General features: G+C 37.7%; 1 non-coding gene across 1 annotated transcript; it reads left to right on the forward strand.

Annotated features, from left to right (window-relative positions):
- The first annotated feature begins 15,103 nt into the window (after positions 1-15,103).
- On the forward strand, positions 15,104-15,210 carry LOC145103467 (small nucleolar RNA R71). The gene has a single exon (XR_013706559.1). It is a non-coding gene; the product is annotated as a small nucleolar RNA R71 (small nucleolar RNA).
- The last annotated feature ends 5,937 nt before the right edge of the window (positions 15,211-21,147 follow it).

Below are 21,147 nucleotides of genomic sequence, written 5' to 3' on the forward strand. Positions count from 1 at the left end.
CTGACATCTTCACCAAGAGTCTTCCTCGACCGCAGTTTGAGCAGTTTCGTTGCATGTTGTGCCTTGGGTCACCGCCTCTTGCTTGAGGGGGGATATGAGCCTAGCTTATATTTATGTAAACTATTAGATTTATTGTATACTTGAGGGGTGTATACTGTATCATTTTCTAGTATTTATATAAGATAACTCACATGCCTATTGGTGTGGCATTCCATTCATTACACTAAGTAAGGGTCGAATCCACGAGGACTTCGTGGTTAAACTTTAAGTAAAAAGAGTCGGTGTAAAAAGGCTTATATTGCAAAAGGTTGTTAAAACAAATACTATGAATGAGTAAACAAGGTACTTCTGGTTCAGTTGTTCAGATGGTTGGACAAACACGTTTTTTTCCCTTAAATTTCAGATTAATTACGTGGACATATAATTAAGGTTGACTCACATTCAACATATAATTAGGAACACAAAATATTGTTCCAACTAATTGTCTTACTCCCTATGTCTAATTAGATTAGGAATAACTAGTGATTTGACGATAATGTGTCTTACGATTACCTATTACAATGTTAAGCATACAATACTACAAATTCGGGATAATGTATGTGCATTCAACCGATCATCTTAGTTCCTAAACTAATTAAATTCAGAATGATTAGTGAATTAACAATACACTATCTTAGTTGGAATACCAATTACATTCATAAAACCCATTTCCAATTTTGTAACTTTAAGAATGAAACAATAACTGAAGTTGATTAGAATAAAAAGAAAAATCAATACATGTTCATCCTAACATCCTACAACGTTATCGGAAGTAACCTAGATAGTTTAGCTTTACATAGAATTCACAAAACACACAACTTGAATACAAAACAATGGAATTCATACTAAAATTCGTAAACCAACTTGAAATCATGAAACCAATAAAGTCTAATGATCAATCAACAATGGAATGATGAAACCTTGGGGATGAAGTAACCAAATATAGAATTTGATGGAATTGATGAAGATCCACCGGTTAAAAGATTTTTAAACGTTGAATGATGATGAACTTGATGGTTTATCGCCTTGGATTTGGATATTGATGACCATGAATATGTTTGGAGAATGTTTGAATCTGTTTGGAAGCCTCCAAAATTGGGTAAATCACAGGGGAGGAGTTCTAAGTTGATTAGGGGCTAGTCCCCTTTAAAGAGGTGCTAAAAATCAGATTTTCAGAGCTTTTTTTTCCACATCGGCATCATAGTGGGCGTCTTAGATGATGACTAAAACATTGGGGCATCATAGAGGGATATTCTGATGTTTTAGAGGGCGTCTGGGACATTGGGGCGTCATGCAGGGCATCATAGTGGGCATCATAGACTCTGACTGATCTTAATCCTAGAGCTAGCTGAAACACAAAACACGAAAGTTGTAGGTAATGTTATCTAGTTTCAGAAACATATTGAATCAAATCAACCGAATCTATTGAGCTTGAGATATGTTGAAAACAGTGAAGAGTGGTTAAATTTCTTAGCAACATCTTTCTCCAACACTTTACATAATTCGTCCCCCATGATTGTGAGATTCCTTTTGTTCGTTTGGCACTCAAGTTATGTCCAATTCCTTCAATTTTGATTGCCTACACATTTTTTTCAATAATTTATCAAAGTTGGCCCATTTTTAGACTATCAAATATCAAAATAAAAAAACTAAAACATTTTATATTAAACCAAAATTGCCTGATAAAACCTCCCCAACTTTATTCAAAACTCATCCTGAGATTGGCCTGAAATATTCACCGTAGTCTTAATCTCTAATCCTAAGAAAAACTCAATGGAATCACAAATCCCATATATTTTATCAAAACATTGTCAAGAAGCAATGTGTGTGTATATATATATATATATCGATTTTGTGTGTCTAATTGATCATCTATAACTTCTAAACACATAATAGATGTTATGCTTCTTTTTTGGTATTTGAAAACCTCTACTTTCAGAACCCTTTCTAACAATCAACCTCTTGATTCATCAGTTTAACTCATTGCCAAAGGAAACATAAATAGCACAGTCGGTAACACTTAATGGACCAACCCATACATTACCGCTATTAAGGGGTCACATATTGTTTCCCATAGTATCTTCCAATTGAACTTTTCTTCATATTTTTCTTGATCGTGCATTCTTAGATTCTTTAATGACTTCTAGTATGGTAATGATTGAGTGACTATACATCATATTTTATAGATTCGTAAGATTAAACTAAGCTTGAAGCTTGATACTTGGAATTTTTTTTCTATGTCTTCTAATAATATTTGGCTACGTGAAAACAATAATAGTCCCCTCCTAAAACCAAGGGAGCAGGAATAAGTAAAACCAAGTACTAAGAGCACAGTGACACATATTATTTGATTGGGTCCTTAATTGAAAGATCGTAAGCTGAGCCAAAAACCTCCATTTTTCAAACACTTAGGTGTTTCACATAACAATTATTTTGATTTTTATATTTTCCTAAACCGGCTTATCAACCGACAAAATCAACGTTAAATATATAATTATGACTTGATATACGAAATTCCTATCTTTTTCCCATCTTGACGAGTTACATTCAAGATATAGAAAGGCTACTAACTCATCAAAAAATTCATATAACCAAACCAAGAGAATACGATACTAATATAGGAGTTTAAGATAGTAGTATATTCATCCCAAATAAAAACATAAACATGACAAAAGAAAAATAAAAGGAAAATGTGTTAATCCCACAACCATAAAAACAAAAATCAAAAGAGGATCTGTCCCGAGTCCATTGAAGGGGTGAATGGTGTAGGTATAGTGGAGAGTGGTCAGAAATAAACTTGACAAATTTTTCAAAACGTGAAAAGTCCTCTTTAATTATTTGCAACTGATAAAAATGATATTTATACTACAGATGATACTCACATAATGATAGAGCTGGTGAATGGAAACACTAAAAGTGTTGTAACTTGTATCTCTTCATGTCAAGCCATATGTCAACCATGTCTCTTCCATAATTTCATGTAACACTCTTTGATTCAATATGCATGTTTCCAAATATATTTGCTCCAAATTCGTATCAATGTTACTTATACTCTAAAATTCACAATATATGGCGTCCTCGCTGAAAACACTTCGAAAAAATTTAGACATATTGGTGTCCTTCATGATGTCATTGATGCCCTCAATGACTCATGGAGCTTCCAGTTTCAATTTCTTTCTTTCTTTTTTTTGTGCATTTTTAGTGTTCGAAAGAGTTGTTCGGGTATTTTTCAAAAAAAAAATTAAGCAAAAACTAAATACCCCATCCCCATTTTGGCAAGAACCTTCCTAATTTCTCTTCGGTCTCATCCATCCATGGTGACTTTTCTTTCTTTCCAATAATTTTCTCATTTTTCACTTGAAACTTTTTATGATTTATCTTTTCATCCATGTCAATATCAAAGGATTTATCCAAAGGGTTGAAGTACTTAATTTATCTACCGGGGGGGGGGGGGGTGTCGTACATCCCGTTTGATACTTTCTATCTGATAGCAATCATGATCCAATGACATGTTAGTAAATGTATGGAAAGCATTCAAACTTAATTTCATACTACTAAAACTTATATCCATGCTCCCTGTTCGACAATTGATTGAAGCATTCATGGTTGCCAAGACAACACCCTAAAATAATGGTCGGATGAGTTTGATTGGATGTGGTATCAATGTCGAGCATAAGGAAATCAATTAGGTAACAGAAATCGTCCACTTTTCTATCACATTGGTTAAAACGCCTCAAGGGAGTTTTGTGGACATATCAATAAGTTGTAAGATTACATATGTGTGTTAACTTACCTAAGTTATATTGATCATATAATTTCCTGGGAGAATGTTGGAGCTTGCTCAAAGGTTAAGGAGTGCCTTTTTGATTTTAATGTTACCTAAAGTAACATAAATCAAAGGCGATTTAGGATCTTTAAGATTTGGTGGAAGAGAGTTTGACAAAATGAAGCTTACATGTTCAATTAGGTTAACCTTCTTAGGAAGATGTGCTTGTAAGTTTTGTTTTTGAACACATAAATATTTTAATTTTTTTTTGCATATGTTGGCACCTCGTTAATCAGTTTGAATAATGATGTATTAACTTTTACTTGACTAAAAATATCTCACATCTCCTCCAATTTTTGCGCATGCTTTCTAAAAGGAAACAATGTTGGTTTCTCTAAAGTTAAGGGGTATGGTGCGGTATTATTCTCCATGGAAAGCTCCCCAACTTTAGAATTGTTTGTACCCTTCTATAGTTTCAATTTGTCAGTTTTAAATGTTTTTATTTTTCAATTCCTCTTTTTGATAAAAAATTTTTCAACATGACTTTCATCATCAACATGTACATTGTAAGAAGAAGTTATCTTATTGTCGAACCTTTTTCCACTCCTCAAGATCCAATTGCATTGACTTTATATCTTTTTCTTAGTATCTGATTGTAGGATGGGTTGACCGTTGTATTGCTCGGGAACTTTCCATCTTCTATTTTCCCTATTTGTTTCGCTAGATGAGCAATCTACTTCTCGATAGCAGCTATGGACTTTGAATTAGTGTCATCTTTTTGGTATATTTGAGTTATGAACTCCATGATTTTGTCGAACTTGTTACTATTACTTTCCTCAATTTTTGATGTTCCAACTTCACGGTTGAAGTTGGATTGTTGTAGCTACCTTGGCTGATTTTGGCTTTGGAAATTTCCTTGACGGTTGTTGTAATTCACAGAGTTGTAGTTCCCGCCTTGGTTGTTTTTCAGATTGAATAGTCGTGGATTGTTTTGCAATTGAGCATAGTCATGCACTTGATTGATTTCCTCTTGACTTAACATGCACTCAACTGCAATGTGTCCTGTATCTCCACAACTTACATATATCTTCTGGCCCTGCAAAACAATCACACCTTTCTCATTGACTATGCTAGAGATTAGTAAGTCAACATTTTAATTTAAAGCATTAATATCATTTTTGACTTCATTTTTCCAATTTAATTCTAGACCTACTGAAGCAAGGATTAAAATCGGGTTTCCCATTTCTTAGCTGAGCAATTGGTTTTCAAACCATTAATTAATTGCTTCAAGAATCGCCAAGCATCTCCACTATGTTGCAGAATGATAGTGCTACCAAACGATGCATTTATCATGGTTTGATTTGTGGTGTTGACTTCATCAATAAAGAGACATACAAGTTTCCAAAGGGGAAATTCATGATGAGGGAATGAACAAAACAATTTCATGAGGCATTGAAATGCATCGGGAAATTCTTCATTAGGTTTTTGTGAAAAATATTGCATAAATTTTCTTATTTCCTCGGTTTTACTTGCAAGCTAACTCTTGCAAAATTTTTGTTTTTAATTGCTCGCAAGTAGTAATGTAACATCCAGATCCCCAAGGTACTTAATTTCTTAAATTTCTAGCCTTTGGAAGAGGGTCACAACTATGAGTAATCATTAAACAGTTAACCCACATCTTTTTGAGTCTCACAAAGTGAGGCATAAGTTCTCATGACGTGAGAACAGACTGATGACCAAAACCCTAATTTTGCGGGTATTTAAGGGAATGAGAGGCTAGGGTTGTACATCCTCAGCCTCTCTCACCCTTTAAGGGAATGAGAGGTAGTAGTTGGGACTGGATTGAAGGTCTCGTTTGATGATGAAGGCTCAAAGATAGTCGAAAAGAAGTCAAATAACATACTGCCGAAGTCGAAGGGAAAGGGGGAAATGTACCCTTTGAATCTCAATCCAATTCGAGGGAAACCTGTAGTCTGCTTGCTAATGAAGGCTCACTTAGACGAAAGCTGGTTATGGCATCGAAGGCTCTCTCATCTCAATTTCAAGGATATCAACAAGATCGTATTGGGAGATCATGTTAGAGGTCTTCCAATTCTCAAATTCGACAAATAACATCTATGTGCAGCTTGTGAAATGGGAAACCAAAGTCGACAAAGTCATCCTTCTATTATCAACACAAAGGTGATAGAACCATTGGAGCTGTTACATATCGATCTATGTGGTCCCTCCTCCATTGAAAGCAGTGGTGGGAATAAGTACATTCTTGTCATAGTTGACGACTTCTCTCGCTTCACATGGGTATTTTTCTTGAAGAAAAAATCAGAGGCAACTCCTAAACTCAAGCTCTTCATAAAGCAAGTAGAGATTCAACTGCGAAAGGTGGTTCGTAGCGTAAGAAGCGACAATGGCTTGGAATTCAAGAACAAGGATTTCGAAGATTTTCTGGTTGAGATGGGAATGACTCACAATTTCTCTGCTCCATATACTCCACAACAGAATGGAATCGTCGAAAGGCGAGACTAATCTCTATGCAAAGCGGCTTGAACTATGCTAAGCTTCGCTTCCTTGCCTCTATATCTCTAGGTTGATGCTATTGATGCTGCATGTTACACTCAGAACAGATCATATCTAAACAAGCGGTTCTCTATCACTCCTTACGAGATCTTGAACAACTGCAAGCCTAATGTGAAGTTCTTTCACGTGTTCGATTCAATATGCATCATCTTCAACTCAAAGGAGAATCGAAACAAGTTTGATGCTAAGGCTGATGAAGGGATCTTTGTGGGCTACTCTTTGCAATCAAAGGCGTATAGAGTTCTGAATAAACGCTCAAAGAAGATTGAAGAGACATACTATGTCACTTTCGATGACAAGTATGTCAAGAAGTTGAAGACCCCTGAAGGTGCAATGCAGGAAATTTTTTCAAAGTCTAGTCAAGTCACTGTGCCTATCTTAAATCTTTTCGAGCAATATATGCTTCTCCGTGATGAACCTAAAAAAGCTATCGATTCTGAATCCACGACTGAAGATAACAAAGTCAATAGTTTGAAGCAAATTATTGACGATGTTGCACAAAAGATGGCATCTGAACAACCAAAGGCAAGCGAAAGGCCTGACTCAAGCGAACCTTTTGGTGACTGTTCTTCTATCCAGGGGGAGGGTTCCTCTCTACCAAATGATCAAGATTCAACAATTTAGAGGGAGAATTCATTGTCACAATCATCTAGCTCAACCGAAAGTCCAAACGAAGGGGAACGTTCTGATCCAGAAATTTGTTGGATAAGGTGTCTAAGTCCATAACTATTTCTGATATGTACTTGACCCGACTCGGCATGGTCCATTTGGGTTGCATGGCACCATGCAATTGGATAGACTAAATGAGAGAAATAACACTTGGGAATTATTAATATATTATAAGTTCTAATATATTAATAATATTATTTAATTAGTTTGATCAAGAATTAATTTAGAATTAATTAAGTGATCAAAAGATAACTAATTAAATATATGGGTTGATTATGTAAATCATCCATCACTTGTATAGTAGGCTAAGAGGCTCCATGGATTATCAAGTTGGGTTCCACCCATAGGATGCTCCATGGATGCTCCATGGGAGTTACAAACCCATGGCTCATGGAAATGAAGAGTCATGACACATTAGGGTTTACATGGTGTAACCCTAGATGTGTCAACACTATATAAGAAACCCATTCTCCACCAAAATCGGCTACACATATTAAACAAGAGGGCTAGACCGATTTTAGAAGTGTGTATTCTCTCTAAAGTCATTCGAAAAGCATTTGGTGTTGTGTGAAGCATTTGATGCATCACACTTGGGGTGCTAGGCTCACAAGGTTTCAAGGATCATAAGCAACATCAAGGTAAGTTATTCTATCTTTCATTCAAGTTAAAAATTGTTCCCCATGTATGCTAGATAGGAATATAACCTTGGAATTCAACTTTGCATGATAATTAGACAAACATATATCCAAGGTTATTTGGGTTGCATGTTGATGTGCACAAAAGTACCCACTAATTTTAATATTTATAACCTAACAAACTTAACTATCTATGCACTTATAGGCAGTGTACCTAGTCAGATTACAGTATAGCTTGGGTAAGTCGGGTGTCGATCACAGGGAACGGTGTTACTAATTAATTTACTTGCTATTAAATTAACCTAATTTATTAACAAATTTAATAAAGGGTTTTATCTGATTTTACAAGATCAGATGAACTTAAATCAAATTCAATAAGTAAAAACACACACTCTTGTTTAGATTGAATCCACTTCTCCCTTATGGCTAGCTAACGATTACGGATTACTAAGTTGGTTTTTAGTTGTATTAGTAATTTAGTTCTATCTTACCAATAATTAACTAATTTATGTCAAACCATGTATGTTCACAGATAGTTAAACACATAACTAATTATGAATGTAAATATGCTATGTAGGATTTGTTGCATAAACGCAATTATGATCACAATTCACGTTCTCTAGCACAACCAAACTTTTATTTATTCTAATTACTAACTAAGATTTGTCAATCCTAGCTCTAACAATTCAATGTTCACTAAATTATTAGGTAAACAAGTTCATGCAGTTTAATGGTCACTAAGCTACACAGAACATGCAATTAAGCAATTAGATAACAAATTTTAACATGCTAGGTTATACAAATCAAACACAAGCAAATTTTTACCAACTAAACTCAATCCATAATCATATAACTATTCATAAGTTTAAAGCTTCATCTAGCTAAACAAGAGTAGCTAGATTCAGCTGCTCATCATAGTATTTAAACTAACACAGCTAAAACTAATAAAAGACATGTTCTAAAAATAAACCTTTACTTCTTTTGGTGTTGAAAACCCTCTTCCAGAACCTTTCTTTCGCTCTGAAACGTCTTCTGGAAATCCTTCTTTCTGCCCCCAAAATGTCTCTATTCGTAAAGGTCAAGGATTTATATAGTTGCTGATATCCATAAATTCACGTCGTGAATAATCATAAATTCACGTCGTGAGTCTTAGATAACCGTGCCCTTCAAGGATTCCTTCACCCACGTACATATCTTCTAGAACCAACGATTCACGTTGTGAATCCTTTAGGTCTCACGTGGTGAATAACCTTTTTCCAGATTTACTTCACTTTTACTCTTTTGATTCCCAAAGTTTCTTTCTTTAACACTTTCAGTCCCCTTTTCTTCAAAATGTCTTCTTTTTGGCTGTAAACAACATTTAAGCTCATAAGTACCATTATTCTAAACAAATTACCAACTTTTTAATAAAAATGTACTTAAATATTGCCTAAAAATAAGTATAAATATGGCAATATCAAAATACCCCACACTTAGGCTTTGCTTGCTCTCAAGCAAATTTAAACTTAATTCTTAATTACTAACACTACACAGAACAATCCGACTCTAGTTCAGCCATTATGCCAAAACCTCAACGCATGCATCTGTGTCTAAAATTTTCCTAAAGTACCCCCCCATACTTTAAATACTCACAATCTTCATAAACACTCGCCTACTTTTTCCGAACAATGCTCATTTTATGCAACCCTCCGAATCCATCCGCAGAAAACCTCCTAACCTCAAGGTATTTTTAGTTGAGCAACCTAAGCATACATAAACTAGAATTACAATTTTTCGATACCACTATGGAGCTCTTTTGTAATTCTTCAATTCTTTGACATTTGATCTTTGATTTCTTTGAATTCACCACCTTCTTTGATTTGATTTCTGGTATCTTCAACTTTTTGAATTTCTTGGAATTTTGATCTTTTGATCTTCACTTTATTTGCTCCAAAATTCTTACAACTTTTCTGGTAATTCTCTCTTTTTTTTTAACATGTACCTCTCTTTTTTCACTAAAATCCCTACATGCTTAAGCAGAGGCGCTCAAACTCAACCTTTATTGATTAATGATAATAATTTTCCTGGATACATTTCTGGTTTAGGCTGCTAAACATATTGCATCCCTCAAACCAAGCGGGGTTACGTTTTTGTTCCATGATTTCACTAAAATAAGGGAGGCCACAAATGCACTATAACGTATATTGGCTCAACTAAACATTTGAGTTCTCATCGGATTATCTCATACAATAATAGAAAAAATTTAAATTATCACTAGATTTTTCTAAATTAAACTATTATTTCAAGTTTTTAAACTTTTTTTTAATTTCCTAAATCTAGCAATTTCATTTTTCTTTTAATTTTAATTTACTTTTACCGACCCCCTACCCTACACTTATTCCATACAATGCCCTCATTGTATGTATAAAAACAAATCAAAATTAAAGAAAAGGGAGAAAAAAAGGAACAGACTCCCCTAGGATAGTGGCGTGAGCATCTCCAAAAGTGCGGGAAACGTGCATCTTGAATATGGACTCCAAAAATAGAAACTCGGTTCTTGAACTTGCGAAATAAGGAGTGTACTGGCAAAACATGAAATCGAGCCTTCAATCATCTTCAAATATGGTGTAAGTCTCCAAAAGTAGAATGACCAATGTGGGAAAGCATACGCCACATTGCATGGTGGTAAAAAAAAATGAGCCCCAGTAATCTTGAATATATTGACAAGAAGAACCGCGTCAACCCATAGAAGATTAAAATGTCAAGGGCCATGAATCTCTTAAAAATCTAATATTCACGACGTGAGTGTGGAATAATTCACGACGTGAGATCGAACTGAGCATATTCTGAGAACCTCCTGATAACTGACTTACGACGTGAATTAGAAATGTTCACGTCGTGAGAACTAGACAAGTAGAAAACATTGCTCAATCCTTCTTCTAATGTCTTAATGTATTAAGACTCTTCCAAAGTCATCAGTTTATGACTCTTTCGCTGACACTCCACTCTATTAACTCACCCCACACTTATTTTGAAAATAGGGGTCTCGACTCTCGGAATTAAACACTCCCAGCTAAAAACGTACGCATTCATAACTCGCTATCCCTCCTAGGCACTCCGTAGCAATTTCTGAGAAACAACGAAGAATAAAAGTAACATAATATTCAAAGTAGTTCTTACAATCCCATAAAAACAAACTAAAAAAAACAAACTAAACACAAATCAAACAAAAGAAATAACGATCAATCATCCTCCTCATTGTCATGCGCTCCACTGGTACCAGCTCCATCACCTCCACGACCACCATACTCCGACCATCGTTGGCAAATCGGGTAATGATACCCTAAATGAGGCGGCTGCTCCACCCCAAGATGCCGAACCACATTCTCCATCGTGCCGCCTATCCAATTCACACTCAACGAAAACTGGTCAAAGTAACCAGCCATATCACCCCCAAAAGGTGCACCAACCATGGAAGCAGGTGGGTGTATCGGCTGCCCGCGGTCTCCCCTTCCTCTCACGTTCCTGCGCCTCGGTCTCGGCTCTGGCGTAGGTTGATCGGCTGTCTGATCATCCTCATCTTCACCCTCAATATCTGATGGAACTATTCCCCAATGCGATCCAAAATTTCTGACCACCCGCATAGTCTCCAGATATCCCATACCAAAGTCATGCTCGTCCACACACGTCATGGATCTAGTAATATCGAGAACAATTAGATGATAAGAACGGGCCAAACGAGTAACAAAATGCCCCCCACAAATAGGGCTCCCAGGGCGCGAACTCGCGGCAGACCCGACCAGAAAACGAGCTAGAAAATACGGGATGTTGCAACAGACACCAGGCTGTAAGATGCACCATAAGAAAAATAAATTCTGCTTAGTCACTTTGTCTCCATGCCTCTTATGGTTGATGGAAAAGGTAATGAACCGGTGGAGTAAACGATGGATCGGGGACCGAATACTGCTCTCAGGAGATGCTCCGGAATTAAACATCCCGGAGGCAATGTTATGCCAAAACGAATATCCCGTGACGCCCTCCGCATATCCTCTAGCAGCCTCACCCAAAAACATGCCAAACTTGGGAGTCATAGCCTCCTGTCGATCATACAGTCCTACTCTCCAAGCAAACTCAACTAGGCTGCACTCCCAGTACTCACCCCCCCAATCTAAATACCTACGCCTGTGGCCAATGTGGATCTTGGACCGTTTCCTGAAATGTCATCGTTGCGAAAAACTCGACACAAAATTCCTTGTAAACCCGCTCTTGCACCCGGAACAGATTTTGCCAACCAGAACAGGTGAACGAATACCCATCTCCAATGAATATCTTTGTCAAGAACGGGCCCACCCGGTCTACAAGCCCTACTTCCCTCAATCTTGTCCAATTGACTGTTGGAGCAACTGCAATTTCCCTGTTGTAAAGCCACCCCAATCTGTTGTTCCAACGGGTCAAAACATCACAGGCCGTTGTCGCGGGAAAATTGTAAAACGGGTGCAAACCCGCAACCCCAGCTGGAACCTCTCTTCTTGGAGCCATTCCTGCAAAAGCACGAAAAAGAAACAGCCAAAACCAATATCCACAAATTAAACATAGAATAAAAATGAATTTTGTTTAGCCCCAGAATTCACGTCGTGAATCATGTAGGATTCACGTCATGAGTTCGTAATCGTAGAAGGAAGAATCTTAACAATCGGGGAAAATCCAGTCAAAATATCCTTGGGTTTTACTCCTATACCACTTCCAAAAACTTAGCACGAACATTCCAAGGTTATTACGAATTGTAAAGAATTAATTTCGTCTTTTAACAAACCCTAACCCTAAATTGCTCTACTAGAACCTAAAATTAAACTTAATAATCAATAATTGGTACCTTTGTTGGAAGTATTACGTAAGCACAATGGTGATTAGTAGAATTGTCGGCTAAAATCGCAGCAATGGGGACCAAGGGGGACCAATTTCTGTTTCCACTTCGTGAACAATAAACAAATGAAAGGGTTTACTGGTTTCCAGGGACTTATCATGTGGTCCCGTACTTTTAAACATTCATGTCGTGAATTCTATAAGATTCACGTCGTGAATAGTGTCTGGGCTTAAGTTTGGGCCATGTACTCACGGACTGATCTTGAGCTTGCTAGTCTAATGGGTTAAGCCATATCATGGATTACGTGTCCGGTTCATTCACAATTCACGTCGTGAACTGCTAACTATTCACGTTGTGAATAAAATCTGGAAAATAATTTTAGAGTTTGAACTAAGTTCTTAATTATTACTACTTTCGTTTTAAGGTCCCCACATTTTGTTCTAATAGAGTTGGATGACTTGGTCTAAGTTTTCAAAATTAATTGCAAAAAGAAAGAAAAAAAAATTTCAACCCAAACTCGGGTTGCCTCCCGAGAAGCGCTTCTTTTTCTTGGAGTCTTGAGTTGGACTCCGTGCCTCTTACGTTGAGCCTTCGGAGGAGTCCTCCACCAAGATCTTTTGTTCCTTGAACCGCCTCTTGTAAGCTTGAATTCGACTTTTATAAGCTTTCTTTGAATTCTCCTTTTTAGCTCTTCCTTCTTCAAGCTTGCGTTTTGTCCCTTGGGTTCCTCCTTGCATTTTATGTCAGTCTCCTCCTCTTTCACCACCGGCCTTGTTACTCTTGAAGTGACCTCCTCTTCATCACTTGTTAATTCCTCTTCCTCTTTGCTTACCCAAGAAGGCGGACTCTTGTAAGCTATGACTTCAATCAAATATGGAACAGATGCCCTTGGTTTTGTCCTTTTGACTTGATGAACTGCCTTTATCTCTGCTTCCATAAGCTTTTCCAGTTCTTCTAGTTCATTCTCTTCATTAATTGTGAACACCTCTTCTTTATCTTCTTGAAAGTCATCCTTTATCCCAAAGACTTCTTGTTCATCTCCAACCCTCAAAGTTAGCTTAGACTCGCGGATATCAACAAGGGCACCAACAGTGTGAAGCAATGGCCGACCAAGGATTATCGGAACATCCGGATCTTCTTTCATGTCCAAGACTACAAAGTCTATTGGAAAAACAAATTTTTCCAATTTTCACCAAAATATCCTCCACTATGCCTCGGGGTTGCATCACTGAATGGTTCGCCATGTGAATCTTCATTTTTGTAGCCCTCATCTTCTGAATTTCCAATTTTTGATAAAATGAAAAAGGCCTTAGATTAATGTTAGCCGCATAATCGGCTAAAGCATTAACCTTCATTTTGTTCCCAAACTCACATGGAAGAGTGAGGCGTCCAGGATCCCCCATCTTTTCTGGTGTTTCTCCCAACACAACTTTTGAAGTTTGTTCACTTAGAATCACTGTAGACTACATCTTTAATTGCCTTCAAGTGTCTATCAAGTCTTGCAGTAATTTCTGGTTCTCGGGAGCTTTAGATAAGGACTCGACAAAGGGGGTATTAATCGGGATCCCCTTCACATGCTTGACAAACTCTCTATGCTCTCTCTCCAGTGGACTAAGGGTAGCTTGGGAAGGAAAAGGCAAATTTGGCTTATAAACCGAATTGACTGCAGAATTTTTCTGTTCATGACGGGCCCACGTCGTGAACATATAAGGTTCACGTCGTGAATTCTGGAACTCAGCAGCTTCATGATGTTCGAGCTTGATCTTCTTCATCTTTTGATCAGGCTTCCGTGGTTCTTCTTCCAATGCTTCCAGGAACTCCGAGATGGCTTCTTCTTCGGTGTCTATGGCCATTACATGAGATTGATTCTTTACTTCGGGATTCTTCGGGGACAATTTTTCATGAACTAAAGTGGCTAGTTGACCAAATTGTACTTCAAGGTTATGGATGGAGGCTTGCTGATTCTTTATCAAAGTTTGTTGTTCCAGAATAGCAGAATCAGTGGCATCGTGTCGCTTTTCTGATGCTTCCATAAACTTCATTAAAATGGTCTCTAGGTCGGGTTTCTTCTCGGCTGGTGGCTGCTCCTTTTGATAGAGGCCTCGACCTGTCTGCCTATACTTCTCTTCTTTTTGCTTCTTATACTCTTCATATGGCAGCCACTCCTTCTTCGGTTTTCTCCAGTCCTCATCAAGCTTATCCCCACTAGAGTAGCACACTTGAGCCTTTCTGTTCCCATAATCATCTATATTGCAGTCCTTTGTCAAGTGTGGACCACTGCATCTCTCGCAACCCACTCTTATGGCATGTATCGACTGGTCCATCTGTGTTATCCTACGGTCCATATTATTTAACATGGCCATGACCGCTGCTATTTCTTCAGTTTGGGACCCTCCTCCGCCTTTGATTCCTTCTTGCCTCGGGTTGTGGTATTCGCGGGAGTGTTTCGCGAATTCTTCAATTAGCTCATTGACCTCCCTTGGATTTTTCTTTGTCAAAGGTCCTTGAGAATCAAGGAGTTGTCTTGTCATCACGTTGACCCCATCATAAAAGATTGACATCTCTTGCTGCACATTTATGTCATGTTGAGGGTAATTTCTAAGTAAGCCCTTGTACCGCTCCCATGCTTCGTATAGTGACTCCCCCGGCTGTTGCTCAAAGTTGGCTATTGCCTTCTTGAGTTTGGCTATCTTGGATGGCGGGCAAAACTGATCCAGGAATTGCTCACACATCTGAGCCCAAGTGGTGATTGTACTCGGTGGGAGTGCTTTTAACCACTCCTTAGCAGCTCCTTTGAAAGTGATGGGAAGCATCCTAAGCAAGACTGTGTTTCTGGTGACATTTGGGACATTGAAGTAATCCGAAATGTCGTTGACTTCGTCTAGATGCTTAAAAGCATCCTCATGATCCTTCCATAAGAATGGGATGTCCTTCAGTGCTGTCAATATGTGTCCCTTCAGCTCGAATGTGGTAGTGACAGGAATTGCGGGTTGGACTAAACCGGGAACCACATCTTCTCGGATCTGCTTCTTGTAAGCTCCCATGGACATTTCTTCAATTGCTGCCATCTCGTTCCTTGGCTCGTTCTTGGCTTCACTCGTGTGTTCTTCAAATTCTGGCTCGGTATCGCTTTCGGACTCGGTTTACACGGGTGTGTGATCCAAATGCTCAAGATTGCTCTTGTGCTTTGCTGATGAACTTGACTCTCCTGTCTTCTTTCCCGACTTCCTAGAAAAGGCCGACTTCAATTCTTGCAAGGGCGTCTTTTTTTTGTGAATTGCAGACTCGGGATCTTCAAGTGGTGGCACCAAGGGTGTGTTTGAGCTTCTGGTCATGAACTCCTGCAACTTGCTAAACTAAAACGTAAAAATGGACTAAAATAAGAAAAACTAAAAATGGACTCTTCAGATTTCACGTCGTGAGTGTACTAAATCTCACGTCATGAACGTTGTGACAGAAAAAGAAATTAAACTAAGATAAGCTAGCAAACAAAATAAATAACCAATTAAACTTTTTGCAGATTTTATTCCACAAAAAGGGGCGATTAATCTAATGCAACTAAATAAACTAATAATCTGCGCCGTTCCCCGGCAACGGCGCCAAAAACTTGATGTGCACAAAAGTACCCACTAATTTTAATATTTATAACCTAACAAACTTAACTATCTATGCACTTATAGGCAGTGTACCTAGTCAGATTACAGTATAGCTTGGGTAAGTCGGGTGTCGATCACAGGGAAACAAGTTCATGCAGTTTAATGGTCACTAAGCTACACAGAACATGCAATTAAGCAATTAGATAACAAATTTTAACATGCTAGGTTATACAAATCAAACACAAGCAAATTTTTACCAACTAAACTCAATCCATAATCATATAACTATTCATAAGTTTAAAGCTTCATCTAGCTAAACAAGAGTAGCTAGATTCAGCTGCTCATCATAGTAGTTAAACTAACACAGCTAAAACTAATAAAAGACATGTTCTAAAAATAAACCTTTACTTCTTTTGGTGTTGAAAACCCTCTTCCAGAACCTTTCTTTCGCTCTGAAACGTCTTCTGGAAATCCTTCTTTCTGCCCCAAAAGTGTCTCTATTCGTAAAGGTCAAGGATTTATATAGTTGCTGATATCCATAAATTCACGTCGTGAATAATCATAAATTCACGTCGTGAGTCTTAGATAACCGTGCCCTTCAAGGATTCCTTCACCCGCGTACATATCTTCTAGAACCAACGATTCACGTCATGAATCCTTTAGGTCTCACGTCGTGAATAACCTTTTTCCAGATTTACTTCACTTTTACTCTTTTGATTCCCAAAGTTTCTTTCTTTAACACTTTCAGTCCCCTTTTCTTCAAAATGTCTTCTTTTTGGCTGTAAACAACATTTAAGCTCATAAGTACCATTATTCTAAACAAATTACCGACTTTTTAATAAAAATGTACTTAAATATTGCCTAAAAATAAGTATAAATATGGCAATATCACATGTACACTTAGGAAGTGTTAGAATGCTCAAAACCCATCAGCGGTATAAAGCGACTAGGCTTGTTTGTTTGTTATTTGTGCAAAATTGTTGAAAAAAGTCAATATTGTGCAATCTGCTTGATGAACTCGTCGAGTCCACGGGGGGACTTGCCGAGTTCATGTGTAACTCCATCCTACTCGCCGAGTAGATTCGTGCACTCGACGAGTAAGAGCCTCAGAATGCAGTTTTTCGACTTTTGTTACTGGAAATGGACTAGAAACATTACCCTAAACTGCTTTGGTACTTGAAAACTTGTTTTAGATGGTGTAATGTTTATGCTAATCCATTTGCAATGGCAATTATCAAAATTACAAAGTTTTTAAGTGTAACTTTTGATTCTTGAAAATGTGCATATTCATGTTCTTGAACTTATGAAGATTAGATGATCATAGGAATTGCTTGTAACCTTCATGGTAGTTTAATTAATGATCATAAAGTGTTTTAATGGAGTCCATTACTTGTCCTCAAGTTATGGAAAACCAAAAGTCACACTTTTATTAAAGCCATTAAAAGAACACTAGAGTTATAAAAATGAAGAGTCTTCATTTTTTATCACTCAATTAAATTCATAAGTTATAAGAAATGAAAAGTTTTGAAAGTTTACAAAACTTGCCCTCAAGTTTGGAACAAGTAAACTCTTGATTAAGACTTTAGTTCTAACCCTTAGAATTTTAAAAGTTAAAATTCAACCCTTATACTTTATAATATTATAAGTTAATATATATATATATATATATATATATATATATATATATATATATATATATATATATATGTATATATAAGATCAAGTCATCTTACCGCTAGTACGCCTGATTCACGAAGCCGATCTATAAGGGGGTATAAGGTTGTTGCTTATAAAATGGCAACTTAATGGGTGTCCACTCTCATCCACCGCTTCCTTGATCGGTGGAGGGTCGTTAGCCGAATGGGTAAGACAAGGACTTATAAATTCTCATTAAAAGTATCATGAGTATTATAAAGTAACTAAATGCTTTTATTAAATTCCCAATCTTAGTTACTTTAGGAAAAATGTGAATAAGGTGCTAATCCATGAAATTACACTAAGTTGTTGGTGGAGCGTGTATGGTTAACCGGCACACTAACTTGGACTTAACAAGGTAGGTAAAGGGTGACATAAGGTTTGACATAACATCAGTGGAGCGTGTGTGGTTTACCAGCACACCGATTGAGTGATAAACTTTAAGGGTACCAAGTTATTTGCATGGTTATTTCACACCTCGTTTTGTGATCCTCGGTATCCCAGTTACAAAACTTGGAGGGCACACTCGAGATTGAAACATGCCTTTGAAAAGTTCATTGAATCTCAAAAGAATCTAGGAATTTCTAAGAACCAATCAAAAACCTAATATTTTAATATTTCGTTTTTCATGGTGGAAATTGGTGAATCGTCATTCACTTACCTTTCAAATATGTTATAGCTTGGATTACGGCATACCTCTTCTAAGTTGTAATATGTTGTGATTGGATCCTAGCCTTAATATTACATTTGGGTGTTTTATTAAGGACTCTTTTAATATCTAAACTAATCTTGTCCTCTTCCTTCAGATGTCTTCAAACAATGTTGCTTCTGGCTCTAATCCTAATGGCTCCTTTACCCTTATGAACTTATGTGGGAAAGTGACTTTTGATGTATCCAACTTCAATGAATGGATCAGAAACATCAGGATGATTACCCGCTAAGAGGACAAAGAATATGTCCTCAACAAGGAGCTTAAGGAGATTGATGAGACCACTACAACTCCCCAGGAGATCGCTGACTTTCAGGCACATGAAAGGGATGCTACCAAAGTGGCATGCATCATGATGGCCATGATGACAGCGGAACTCCAAAAGTCCTGTGAGGACTTCTACCCTTTTGAAATGCACCAAGATCTGATGGAAAGATACCATCAAAGTGCACGACAAGAGAAGTATGAAATCATCTGCTCCATGATAACAACCATGATGAAGGACGGGGAATCCGTCACAAGCCACATGCAAAAAATGCAAAGGTATGTGGATCGGTTGCTGAAGCTTAATGTGAACTTCCCGGAGGAGCTTACAAAAGATATCGTTTTGCACTCTTTAACATCGTGCTATGATCAATTCCGCATGACATATCACATGAATAAGGAAGAGGTCACACTCAGCAAACTTCAGGGTCTTCTCAAGATCGCAGAAACAGGTCTTAAGGGGAAGTCGATTGTTAACACTCCTACTCCAAACTCCGCCCCGGTTTTGGCAATCGGGAAAAGTTGAGGGAAGAAGAGAAAGAGCTCTTCGAAGGGTACCAAGGCTAGGACCCTTGATGGCTCTTCTTCAAGTGGACCCAAGAAAGGTTTCGTCACTCCTTCTTCTGACACAAAACAGGTTGAATGCTTCTATTGCAATGAAAAGTCACATTGGAAGCGGAACTGCCCAAAATACCAGCAAGATGTGAAGGAAGGGAAAGTTAAACACAACCATCCAGGTATTTACACTATCTTATCTAATAACTCACCCCATTCTAACTCTTGGGTCCTTGATAACGGTTGTGGTATTCATATCTATTCTGATTTGGAGGGACTATGAAGAAGTGAGAATGTGGAGCAAGGAAGAATAAACTTAATCATGGGAATAGAAAAGTTTTACCTGTCACCAAGATTGGAGTTTCTACTTTATCGATAAGTAGTGAGTTTAGTTTAGATTTGAATAACTGTTGTTATTCGCCAGAACTGGAGAGAAACATTATTTCCTTTCATGCATTGTATAAACAAGGTTTCACCTTTTCATTTAATAATGAAGTTGGTTCAATTAATGCTTTCTTTAATAATGTTCTTTATTTTAAAGCATTACCTTGAGATGGCGTGTATGAAACAATATCTGTGGTTGATAACTTAGGAAATAATGTATTATGTATTGATTATGTTAACGATAATAACTTGGATAAAGCATCATTATGGCATTGTCATCTTGAACATATAAGCAAGAAACGCATAGGCCAACTCCAAAAGGATGGAGTCTTGGAGTCATTTGACCTAAAGTCAGGATGATAGTTGCGAATCATGCTTACTTGGAAAAATGACAAAGTCTCCCTTCACAGGTTCTTGTGAGAGGGATGAAGGTTTGTTGGATCTTGTACACACGGATGTGTGTGGGCCCTTCAAACATGCCACAAAGGATGCTAATCATTATTATTTGACTTTTACTGATGATTACAGTAGATATGAATATGTCTACTTAATCAAGAATAAGTCAGAGACTTTTGAAAAGTTTAATGAATTTAAAAAGGAAGTCGAGAATCAGTTGGGTAGGAACATTAAGATGCTTCAATCCGATTGAGGTGGTGAGTATCTTAGTTCAGAGTTCCTCGACTATCTTAGGGAATGTGAGATTGTCTCACAATTGACACCTCCCAGGACACCGCAGTTGAATGGTGTGTCTGAGAGGCGTAATCGAACCTTGTTTGATATGGTTCGTTCCATGATGAGTCGAGCTTTGCTACCAATTTCATTTTGGGGGTATGCCTTAGAGACTGCCGCCCATATCCTTAATCTAGTCCCTACAAAGAAAGTTGCCAAAACACCTCATGAGATGTGGACTGGTAAAGTACCCAAACTAGACCACATTAAGATTTGGGGTTGCGAGGCTTTTGCGAGACGCGAGACTCATTATAAGCTCAAACCTCGAAGCGAGAGGTGTATTTTCATCGACTACCCACAACAATCCTTTGGTTACCTCTTCTACGGACCTAGTGAAAATGTGGTCTTTGTAGCTAGGAGGGATTTCTTCAGAGAGAGAGAGAGAGAGTTCATAAGCCAAGGAAACAGTGGGACGCAAGTTGACCGTGAAGAAATTCAAGAGTCAAGTGGTGAAGGAACTTCAAACCCTAGCACCCAACATGAGGAGGAAACTCCTGTTGAGCCAAATGACAAGTTTGTACCTCTAAGGCATTCCACAAGGGTTAGGAATGCACCTGAGCATTACTACGAATTCCATATTACTGCAGAAGGTGATACACTTATCAGTGATGGGACACTGATAGGTCTAGATGAACCTAACAGTTACGCGGAAGCCATGGAAGGAACTGAGTCAGCCAAGTGGAAAGAGG

The sequence above is a fragment of the Lactuca serriola genome, chromosome 4, assembly GCF_051521515.1.
Source record: "Lactuca serriola cultivar US96UC23 chromosome 4, Lser_US96UC23_V15, whole genome shotgun sequence".
NCBI lineage: Eukaryota > Viridiplantae > Streptophyta > Magnoliopsida > Asterales > Asteraceae > Lactuca > Lactuca serriola.